Consider the following 11,439-nt stretch of genomic DNA (forward strand, 5'->3'; position numbering starts at 1 on the left):
ACAACCTAGGGGCACCCGGGTGGCTCAGTCGGTTAAGTGGCCGACTTCGGCTCAGGTCATGATCTTGCGGTCCGCAAGTTAGAGCCCCGCGTTGGGCTCTGTGCTGACAGCTCAGAGCTTGGAGCCTGTTTCACATTCTGTGTCTCCCTCTCTCTCTGCCCCTTCCCTACTCATGCTCTCTCTCTGTCTCAAAAATAAATAAACATTAAAAAAAAAAGTGCAACCTAAATAAAAAGAAAACCATTATTTTTCCAATAAAGTTTCATGATAGGAGTGGCTGGCTGGCTCAGTCAGTAGAGCATGCAACCCTTGATCTTGGGGTTGTAAATTCAAGCCCCACGTTGGGTGTCGAGATTATTAAAAATAAAAACGTCTTTTTTAAAAGACTTTATTTTTGGGGCGCCTGGGTGGCTCAGTCGGTTAAGCGTCCGACTTCAGCTCAGGTCACGATCTCGCGGTCCGTGAGTTCGAGCCCTGCGTCGGGCTCTGGGCTGATGGCTCAGAGCCTGGAGCCTGCTTCCGATTCTGTGTCTCCCTCTCTCTCTGTTCCTCCCCCATTCATGCTCTCTCTCTGTCTCAAAAATAAATAAACGTTAAAAAAAAATTAAAAAAAAAAAGACTTTTTTTTTAAAGTAATCTCGATACCCAACGTGGGGCCCAGACTCACAGTCCCAAGATCAGAGGTTGCACACTCTACCGACTTTTAGCCAGCCAGGCACCCCTCAAAATAAGAAATCTTAAAAAGCAAAGAAAGATTTGTGGTAAGTCCCTTAAACCTTTTCTCCTTTTGCTTTGCCTACATAGAATTCTGGGAACTGCTGTTGTGTAAGATGAAGACAACAATGACAGGGATAATTATTATTCAAGATAGGAAATGTAAGGAGCCCTAAGAAGTGTATAGGTAAAATCTTACGAGGGTTCGGAAGAGGGGATGATCGCCTTTTCTTTTTTCTTTTTTTTTGCCTCCAATATTTTATCTTGAAAATTTTCACTCTTACAGAAAAGTGATAATAGTGGTGTAATGACATTCATATGCCCTTCACCATGTTAACATTTTACCCCCCTTTCTCTCCCACTTGAAAGTGAATTACAGATACCACAATACTTTACACCTAAATACTTCCTCTGAGTCTCCAGGAAACAAGGATGTTCTCTGACATGAATCACAATACTTCAACATTTTAACATTATGATAACAAGATCAACACTATATTATTCAGTATTCATTCCATAATGATCGCCATTTCTATCAATCAGTGTCTTTGGGTGCAAATAATAGAAACTGGAAGTGACTAGTTTTATAAGAGTTTACTGGAAGGGTATGAAGTTCTTCATAAAATCAAAATATAGGTCAAAGAAACCAACACTGGCAAGGACTGGAGCAGAGCAGAAACAGTCTTCTGTGAGCAGAAATAATCAAATTGCAGAGAGAGAGAGAGATAGCTAGAAGGAGAGCCGGCGGAGGCTGAGAGGAATGGCTCCTGACTAGTGAGCCAGGAGTGAGTGTCACATCTCTGTCCCTTCACCACTAGGGATAGGGCATTTTGAGTTACAGTCCCCTCAAGATTGTACGCAAAACTGATGCATTCCTCCTGAAAGAATGGTGAATGAATGATGCCAGAAAGGAAAAACCTATAGGTGTTCAAATACTCACTGAACTTGGGGTACAAGAGGCAGAGAAGTCTTCATGAGAGAGTTGGCATTGGAATTAGGCCTTAAAAAAAAACATTTGAATATGTTAGAATGGAAAGAAGGGTTCGGGTTGAAGGCAAGAGATCATAGTATGAACAGAGGCACAGAGGATGGACCAGAAAACAGGTATACCAGAGGTATGTTGGGAAGAGAGAATGGTACCATTTGGATAGAGTATAGGGTGAGAACATACCGTGAAGAATTATGAATGCCAGCCTAAGAAGTTTGGGTTTTATTCTGTAAGCAGTGGATGGACTGAATTTTTTTAGATGGGACATACAGCTATGTAATTAAATATTGAAATATTAGCTACGTGCTTTTTTCTTTTTCTTCTTTCCTTTCTTTCTTTCTTTCTTTCCTTCCCTCTTCTCTTCTCTTTTCTTTTCTTTTCTTTTCTTTTCTTTTCTTTTCTTTTCTTTTCTTTTCTTTCATGGAAGTTCCCTCTGGTGATGGGATGGATGACAGAAGAGATTTGATACAGGGGAACCAGGACAGTAATGCAAAAGTTTGGTCTAGAAATATGAAGGAGGGGCGCCTGAGTGGCTCAGTTGGTTACGCGTCTGACTCTTGGTTTCGGCTCAGGTCATGATCTCATGGTTCATGGGTTCGAGCCCCACGTTGGGGTGAGGAGTCTGCTTGGGATTCTCTCTCTCTCCCTGTCTCTCTCCCTCTCCCTGACCCGTGCTCACTTTCTCTTGCTCTGTCTCTCAAAATAAATAAATAAATTTAAATTAAAAAAAATTGAAGATTATGAAGCAAATGAACTATTGTAACAACTCTGGGGATGTTGTTTGAGGAGCTGGCACAGGAAACACGGTAACAGGTTGTGTTTAACCACAGGACTTACTCTCACCAAATGTACATGAAGGGAAGGGAAGGTAAATGTGTGGCTGAAGATTCAGTCAACAGAATCTATGCAATATTGCTCACAGAAGTAATAACAATGTAATTTAGCCACCGTTACTTCTCACATTAGTTACCAGTTAATCGAATATTCTTCATGATTAAAACCAAGCTATTGGAGAAAATCCCTAAATGCATGCCTATGTTCCCATAGCTTGAGACTTCAAAGTGAAAGAAATCAATTTAAATAATATGTATCCATATTCCACTAGAAACAACAGGAAAGAGGGGCGCCCAGGTGGTTCAGTCAGTTCAGTGCCTGACTTTGGCTCAGGTCATGATCTTGCAGTTCCTGGGTTTGAGCCCCACATCCCTGCTTTGGATCCTCTGTCTCCCTCTTTCCCTGCCCCTCCCCTGCCTCACACACACTTTCCCTCTCTCTCAAAAATAAATAAACATTGGGGCGCCTGGGTGGCTCAGTCGGTTGAGCGTCCGACTTCGGCCCGGGTCATGATCTCGCGTTCCGTGAGTTCGAGCCCCGCGTCGGGCTCTGTGCTGACAGCTCGGAGCCCGGAGCCTGTTTCGGATTCTGTGTCTCCCTCTCTCTCTGACCCTCCCCTGTTCATGCTCTGTCTCTCTCTGTCTCAAAAATAAATAAACATTAAAAAAAAAATTAAAAAAAAAAAAATAAATAAATAAACATTGAAAACAACAATAGCGACAACAGGAAAGGTACTATTGGGAAGGATCTGCAAACTTTTTCTGGAAAATGTCACATAATAGACGTTTTGGGGTTTGTGTCCCATGCAGTTTCTGTTGTAACTATTCTGCTTTCTGCCAGAAAGCAGCTACAAACAATATTCAAATACATGAATGTGGCTGTATCCCAATACATCGTTATTTATGGACACTGAAATATGAATTTCATATGATTTTTACATGCCATAAAACCTTCTTTTGATTTTCTTCTATGATATAAAAATGTCCAAACAATACTTGCAACTAGGAGATAAATCAGTCCCAGAGATCTAACACACCGTACAGTGATTATAGACAACAAAACTATATTATAAATATTAAATTTGCCGAGAGACTAGATCTTAATTGTTCCCAACACTAAAGAAATGGTAATTTTGTGAAGCGATAGAGGTGTCAGCTCATGCTACAGAGGCAATCATATTGCAATATATATCGAATCAACATCTTATATACCTTAAACTTACACTATGTTACATGTCAAATGTCTCAATAAAAAATAATAATGAATACAAAATTTTTAATAAAAGCCTGGAAAAATAGAAACTAAATGAAATAAAAATATAAAAATCATTCTTTGCTCCCAGGCTGTAAAACACCAGGCAGTGCATTGGATTTCACACTTGCTAATTGTCTCATTGGCTACTATCACAACTTCAGAAATCAGGGCTCACATTTTTTCTCGTGAGTCAACAACAATGTGAACCCATTCTGAAAGTAGTAGTTGAACTAGAAGAAGGAAAATATGAGAACCAATTTACGTTATTGATTCTGCTCTACTTGTTTTTAGTTTAAATGAATGGAGTTTTCCTTTCAGCTTTCTTTCTTAATGTGGCATGGTGTTAATGTTTGATAAAATACAGATGAGGCTAATGTAACAGAGGTGTTCCAAAACTCAGTGCCTTGGGCAATATAGAAGTTAATTTCTCTCCGAGAAGTAAAATCTTCATCTGGAAAGCCATATGTCCGTCCAACTAAAATTGGGAGTTAACATTCCTACCGGAAGATGGGGAGAAGAGAATTGTAGAAATATCTGACGACAGCAGGAAGTCTTTGCCAAGTGTTGCATGTGACTAAACAGTTTCTTTATTCTAAACAGAGATTGTTTTATTGCTTCGGTCGGGGAAAAGGAGTCATTCTAAATATTTTTAACGATGAAACACTAAGAATAGAAATCAGTTATTTTGTTGGTGGTGCCTTTTCCCAGAGCTTTTACTATGGTAACTTCTATAACATCATAAATTCATTCAACAAACATTTTTGAGCACCTATGGTGTTTGTCTTTCTAGGCAGATAAACACCCTCGTTTTCTACACTACTAGCAGTTTTAACATATCTCTGTTGAAGACAGTAGCTTAGAACACATAGGAAAATCTCCTAAAAGCATGGGGAATGAGAGTTGGGAGCCACGGTTGTTAGAATACAAAGTGAGGGGTGGTTGGGGGGACTCCAGCCCTTCAAAATCTCCATCAGCCTTACAAATTCACTTCCAGTAAACATGAACTGCATACAACAGCCTGTTCACTATGCAAACATAGTTTCAAGGGAGGTCCTCTAGCTCTCTTTCCAAAAGATTGCCATCCTTGCACCTGTCCTTCCTAGAAATTCTAGACCCCTCCTTGGTATGGGGATTTGGGCTGATATTTAGGTGCTACCTCTCTCCCAGCCTTCCCAATGGGAAGATAACGGAGGATCCTGAAATGAGAGTCTACTTGCATGTGTTGGTGTCTTTCCCAAATTGTATTAAGAAGAAAAAAAAAAAAGGAGCAGTCCAACACTAAGCACTCCACCTGGCATGACTTCAGAATGCTTGTGATTAAGATATTCTTCTTATTGTTAGTCAAAGATCTAGACCTGCCTCGCTCCACATAAACAGAAGCTCTGTTTCTCAGCTGCCTGCGCGCATCCTCTCACATGTCCTTAGGGCGCTAGAACAGCAGGTCTTCTCTAAATGGCTCTTAGACTCGAAGAACATGAAAAGAAGCAGCGAAGGTTCTTGAAAGCATTTACATTGACGAGTAATATGTATCGACAGTACATTTTTTCCTTTTCTTGCTATAAAGCGAAAGCCTTTGTGCGCCCCTTTCGTCGTTAGCACCAAGGCGTGGCCGGCAGCAGGAGTGGGCTGAAATTAATTAAGTGAGGCAGTTTGGGCCACTCCTTCGCACTTTAACTGGTTGGAATGCAAGGGGCATGGTGGGGGGTGGGGGTGGGGGTGGAGGGAAGAGTGTGTGGCCATGCAAAATAGAAAGAATGAGAAACGTTTGTTTGGGGTTCTGTCACCTGTCAGGTGGTTGGAGAGGAAGCCACAGATTAAAAAAAACAGGAGAAGAAGAAGAAGAAGAAGAAGAAGAAGAAGACGACGACAAAGAAATCCCTTTAGTTTTTATAGCGTGAATCAGAGCGATTAAGTACCAATAACAGCTAACACTTACTGAGCCCCTTATATATGCCAGACACTGTTCTAAGTGTCTACGTGTCGTTGTCTCATCTGATTCCGACAATAACTCTCTGCAGTAAGTGCTCTAATTATTTCCATTTTACAGCTATGAAATTGAGGCCGGGAGAGGTGAAGGCTTTCAGCAGTAGGCCTGGGATTCTGCCCTTGGCAGTCTGACTCCGGAGCTGTCATGCCATCCAGTATGTCATTCTACCTTAAAGGCAGTGGATCCCTTGCTTGTCATTTTCCTCTAGATTTATAGCACGGTTTTTGCCACAGGTGACGGCATAGATTTGCATTTCCTAATGAAAGAGCGAGTGAAGTTAAATCACAAACAAGAGAATGCCTGAAAACTATGATGTTCAAAAACCCGCACAGAGTTTGTGCCTTTTTCCTGATTGCCTGCTAGCACATTGCTTGCTGTAGGGAAGAAGTACAGCCTAACAGTGCTAGATTCTCTATAAGGCAATTTATTATTTTTTGAAAAGTGATAATGGCCTTGTTTTCATCTTAAGAGTCCAGAGCAGCAAAGGACTGATAGGACCCTAAGAAGCATGCACTCAGCAAGATTCCCTAAATAGTTCTTTCCCCTCCAGTCCTGACCCAGTAACCTCCGGGCCATTCTATTCCCTGGAATCTCCTGTATAGGGCCCCAAAGAGTATGCTGATGCCTGCAACATCCTTTTAGGATTTGAAGACCTGTAGACAAATGGCTCCTGGGGACAGGGAACATATCAAAACGTAATCCTTACTCATAACAGAATTGAGTTTGGTGTGAACCCAGCAATCAGGGAATGAAAGGTGAGTGCATTAACCTACCATGTTATCTGTATAGGAGTTTTATATCTTAAATGGAACAGACATCCCTGCAAAACAATGACGGACCGAGATTAATGAGTTACAGGTGACCCTCAGACACGGGAAGGTTGACTTTGGATAAGCACCCACAAAGGTCAAGTGCTTATCTGAATTAACCACAAGTCTTGGATCTGGGGTAAAAATAAAGGACGAGAAATACCCCAGGGAGAGGCTTTCTTCAACCTGAGTTTTGTGTTCTTTCTTACCTTCTGCTAAATTCTGCATTGGATTGGACCAGCCCTTTTCCACACACATCTCTGGCCTAAGCCAGATCTCAACGTCGTGGAAACAGAACGAAAACCCAGAGCAATGCTTTTCAGATTTCCAGGGTTTCAGGATGTGTTGTAGACCAATTATTTTTGCTAACATAGAATTGAGTCTTTTTGACAGAGGCTTTTAAGAATTGGATGGAATCTTCCCAGCTGTAGTCACTTTTGCCTAGGACTGACTGGAGGATTTGCACGTCTCGTGGTAGAGTGCAAATGTATAGTGGCGATGACAACTTTCTGTGTTTCTCACTCTCGTCCTTGGGTCAATTTTATTTCCATTTAAGACAATAATTAGTCCCCAGAGCGGTGCTGTATTCCACTTAATGAAAAACACACTTGACACCCACCTCCCTTAATTAAGCGGAGTTGTATAGCTACCTAGTGTCTCCCCCCATAGGGAGTATCTGCTGGGCTCTATCTTAGGACCCTGCCCGGAAGGTGAGTAGACTGGGAGAGGCCCATGGAGCTGGTGTAGACCGAGCTCAGGCTTCAGGAAGAGTTCTGTGTGGAAAGTAGAGTGGTCTTGCAGGAAGGTGAGCATCCACTCACCTAATACAAAACGCTGGGGCGTCTCCGCGGGTGGACAGAATCCTGGTCCAGGTGTGTTGTCAATAATAGAGAAATATAAAGAGACAACTCTCAAACACCCCCCCCCCCCGCAGAACTTGGAATTGAGAGAGAGAAGATGCCCACTGAGAGCAAAATTTTAAAAACAACGACTAAAAATAGAGCATAGATATGCAAAAATTTTCTTACACCTCAGATAAGTCCGAAGAAACCTAGGCAAATGCATTAACACATGCAAAGAAAGAATGTGTTAATCAAAGGGGGTTGGTCAGCCCTGGAAGGTGGTAAAGAGAGAGTTCCTGAGGCCAAGTTAGAGGTGCTGGTCCAAGTTTTGCCCCTGGAAGGCCAGACCTGGCCAAAGTTTTTTTCGAACCAGGGTAAGCCTCAACTAAACATTTACACAAATTAGTATGGTGTGCTTATAACATGCCAGGCTTGTGTCAGGCTTTGGGAGAAAGTGTGAGCGTTGAGACTACCTCTCAAGACAGAAGACTGACCTGAGCCAGGCATCTTATGAAGGAGAGAACATTAAAATAACGAAGGAAACTGTAAACTGAGGACTCTTGGTCCGAGGAGGAAGTAACTCTAGACTGAAGAAGCTAAGGACTTGTAGGAGTTAAACAGAAGAAGGAGGAGGTATGAGGAGTGTATTTCAAACAGGGCCGGCGTTTGTTCAGAGCACCAGGCTGAAATGATCTTAGCTTGCAGTGTATTTGAAAGATGGAGGGACGGCTGGTGTGGCTGGACCCAGGGTGGTTTCAGATAATAGATACCACTTCCTGAGCACCTAGTAGGTGCCAGACCGTGTGGAAAGCAGTTTACTCTCCTAATTTCATCACAATCTTATGAAGTAACCGCTATCTCTATTCCTATTTTCCTGAAGCAGAAACTATGGCACAATGTAAGTGAATAAACTGCCCGAGCTTGAAAGTAGAGGGAGGGGATTTGAACCATGGAGTGTGGTTGCAGAAACCTATGTTCTTAACCAGTTCCTACAGTGAAGGCAGAGACTGAGCCTCCAGATCGCGTAGGGCCAGTAGCTGGAGGATTTTGCCCTCTTCTGAGAACAATGCCCAGTTTTAGAGGAGTGACCTAGTTGAATGTGTGCTTTGAAAAAAATCACTCTGGCTGCAATGTGATTAGCTACTATTTTTTAAAAATCTGATTATGATTTTGCTTCCTGTGTACGTCTGCAAAGAAAGAGGGAATGCACAGATCATATGAGCAGATCATATGCACAGAATTTTGCTCACCAAGACAGCCATTTATTACTATGAATTAATATACTAGCTTTTTAAAATATATGTTCTAGCTTTCGAGCATAACCTGGCTTTTCAAAATTCTTGATGGTAGGCACAGAATATGTTGTGAGTGTGGCTTTGAGTATTCTACAACTGTTCTTTCTTTTTTCTTCTTTTTTTTTCCACAATGGTTATTTCTTAGTGTAAATTAATAAATTACCCTGGTTTGATATGTCAGACTCATGAGATAGATGAAGCAGTCTGCCTTAGAATGATTGATTTACTTTCTAAAAATATGAAGTTTCTGATTTGCAATGCTAAGATCAGGCTTTGAATAGACTGCAGTAAATTCACCAAAGTAATGACTTTGCCTATGGCTGCTCAGGAGGAAGCCTGCTGCCTTTTCCCCAAGGGTAACATTTGATTACTCACAACAGTCAACATCACTGGGGCTGTGTACAACAGCCACGGGTCCTTCTTTTTTTCCTCCATCTTCCTCCTCCTCCTCTTCCTTCTACTCATAAGACATTCAGAAACCTAGACAGGTAGGCAGTTATTAGGAAAGTCTGCCAGAAGGTATCATGTTTAGAGCCCTTTGATAGGAACCAACAAGAACAATGCAGGGACTCAGGCCTTAAGGGATTGTGATATTAGACAGGGAAATAAGAGGGAAACCCAGTTAACATAACTAGGGCACAAGACAGAACCTGGATCTTGTTTTCACAAAAGGGGTGCAGCGTAAGAGCCATTCAGGCCAGATATATACATCTAGACAACAGTGTAGAGATGGTGTATAAAGCTTTGTGACTGATGAAATCCTCTGTGGATTGAATGTAGTTAGAGGACAAAAGGGTCAGAACCCTATTTGGGGCTCCATCTCACGACTATGAGATCATGACCTGAGTCAAAATCAGGAATCGGAAGCTTTGTGGACTGAGCCACCCAGGCGCCCTGGGATGAAGGAGTATTGAGGACAGAGGAGGAGGGAATGGTGTAGGACAACAAATGAAAGCTGAGCAGCATTATTGGTCCGAGGTTATGATGACCAGGAATTTAGAATGAGATCAGCCAGCCTAGTTGTTTGTTTTTCTCCAACATGTTCTGTTCAAGGATGCTGACGTGGAATAGACAGAAAGTTGGATTTAAGAAGTTATGAGAATTTACCAGTATGCTCAGAGAGGAGCAAGGAGGATGAGGGTGCTTGCAAGACAATAATAATGGTAATGGATCATGGACTTTAAGCAGGATAAGGAGGAGGAAGGCGAGGACGCAGAGGATGAGGACAGTGACAAGGTGGGAGGGAGCATCAATAGATCAATAGATTGTTCTACTGGAGTAAATATGGTATTTCTGGCCTTCATCCTAATAAATCTCTCAAATTTGGAGCACCTTGGTGGCTCAGTCGGTTGAACGTCCAATTCGGCTCAGGTCATGATCTCGTGGTTCATGAGTTCGAGCCCCGTGTCGGGCTCTGTGCTGACAGCTCAGAGCCTGGGAACCTGCTTCCGATTCTGTGTCTCCCTCTCTCTCTGCCCCTCCCCTGCTCGCACTTTGTCTCTTTCTCAAAAATAAACATTAAAAAAAAATTTTTTTTTAATCTCTCAAATTTTTGACGTTCACATTTCTTTAAATGTTGATGGAGATGACAATAACATCTTTAGTTTTGGGGGAGCCGCGGCTACTCAGTTGGCGCAGTTATTGCTGGGAAGCAGCTGGCATCAGTGGCTGTTGACAAGAGAGAAGAAAGGAGGAGTGTTAGTTCTTCGTCAAAGGGGAAAGACTGGTGTGGGGTAGCAGGTCTCAGAGTCTCCAGTCTCTTGAAGTTTATATTCCTAGGATTGTAGGAGGAAGTGTTTAGACTCCGAGACACACACACACACACACACACACACACACACACACACGCATTTTTCTTCTTTGCTAGGAATTAGGATAGTGCCCCATGCCAGAAGTGCCGTCTGTCAATGATTCTTCAAAAGATTTTGGAGAGGGGGCACCTGGGTGGCTCAGTCAGTTAAGTGTCTGACTTTGGCTCAGGTCATGATCTCACAGTTCGTGAGTTCGAGCCCCGCATCGGGCTCTGTGCTGATGCCTCAGAGCCTAGAGCCTGCTTCGGATTCCGTGTCTCCCTCTCTCTCTCTGTCCCTCCCCTGCTCGAGCTCTGTCTCTCTCTCTTTCTCTCAAAAATAAATAAAGATTAAAAAAAATTTTTTTAAAAGACTTTGGAGAGTAAGAGGAAGGCCACAGAGAAGACAAGATAAGGTGAAAAATCAGGACAGGTAGAGGCAGGAGGAAAAGCTTTTTGAATACAATGCTTTACCTTAGAATTTAGTTTACAGATGATTTCAAGAAATGCGTGTTAGAGCAGCACTTGGGGGCTCAGTCAATTGAGTGTGAGACTCTTGATCTCAGCTTAGGTCATGATCTCACAGTTCATGGGATTCAGCCCCATGTCAGGCTCTGTGCTGACAGTTCAGAGCCTGCTTGCGACTCTCTTTCTTTCCCTCTTTCTCTGCCCCTGTCCTGCTCATGCTCGCTCTCTCTCTCTCTCTCTCTCTCTCTCTCTCAAAATAAATAAACTTAAAAAAAAAAAAGAAATGTATGGTAGAAGCTTGATAATAATTTCATTAAGGCTATAAGAATGCTCACACATGTCTTTGTGTATTGACTGTAAGATAGGCAGTTATTCCTACAGGCAGAATTCCTTTGGGAATTCTCATGTTTGTGGATTATTGTCAACTTCTTGGCCCCTGGTCCCTGGTTCAACCAAGGA

Source organism: Panthera onca, chromosome B3, assembly GCF_046562875.1.
Source record: "Panthera onca isolate mPanOnc1 chromosome B3, mPanOnc1 haplotype 2, whole genome shotgun sequence".
Taxonomy (NCBI): Eukaryota; Metazoa; Chordata; class Mammalia; order Carnivora; family Felidae; genus Panthera; species Panthera onca.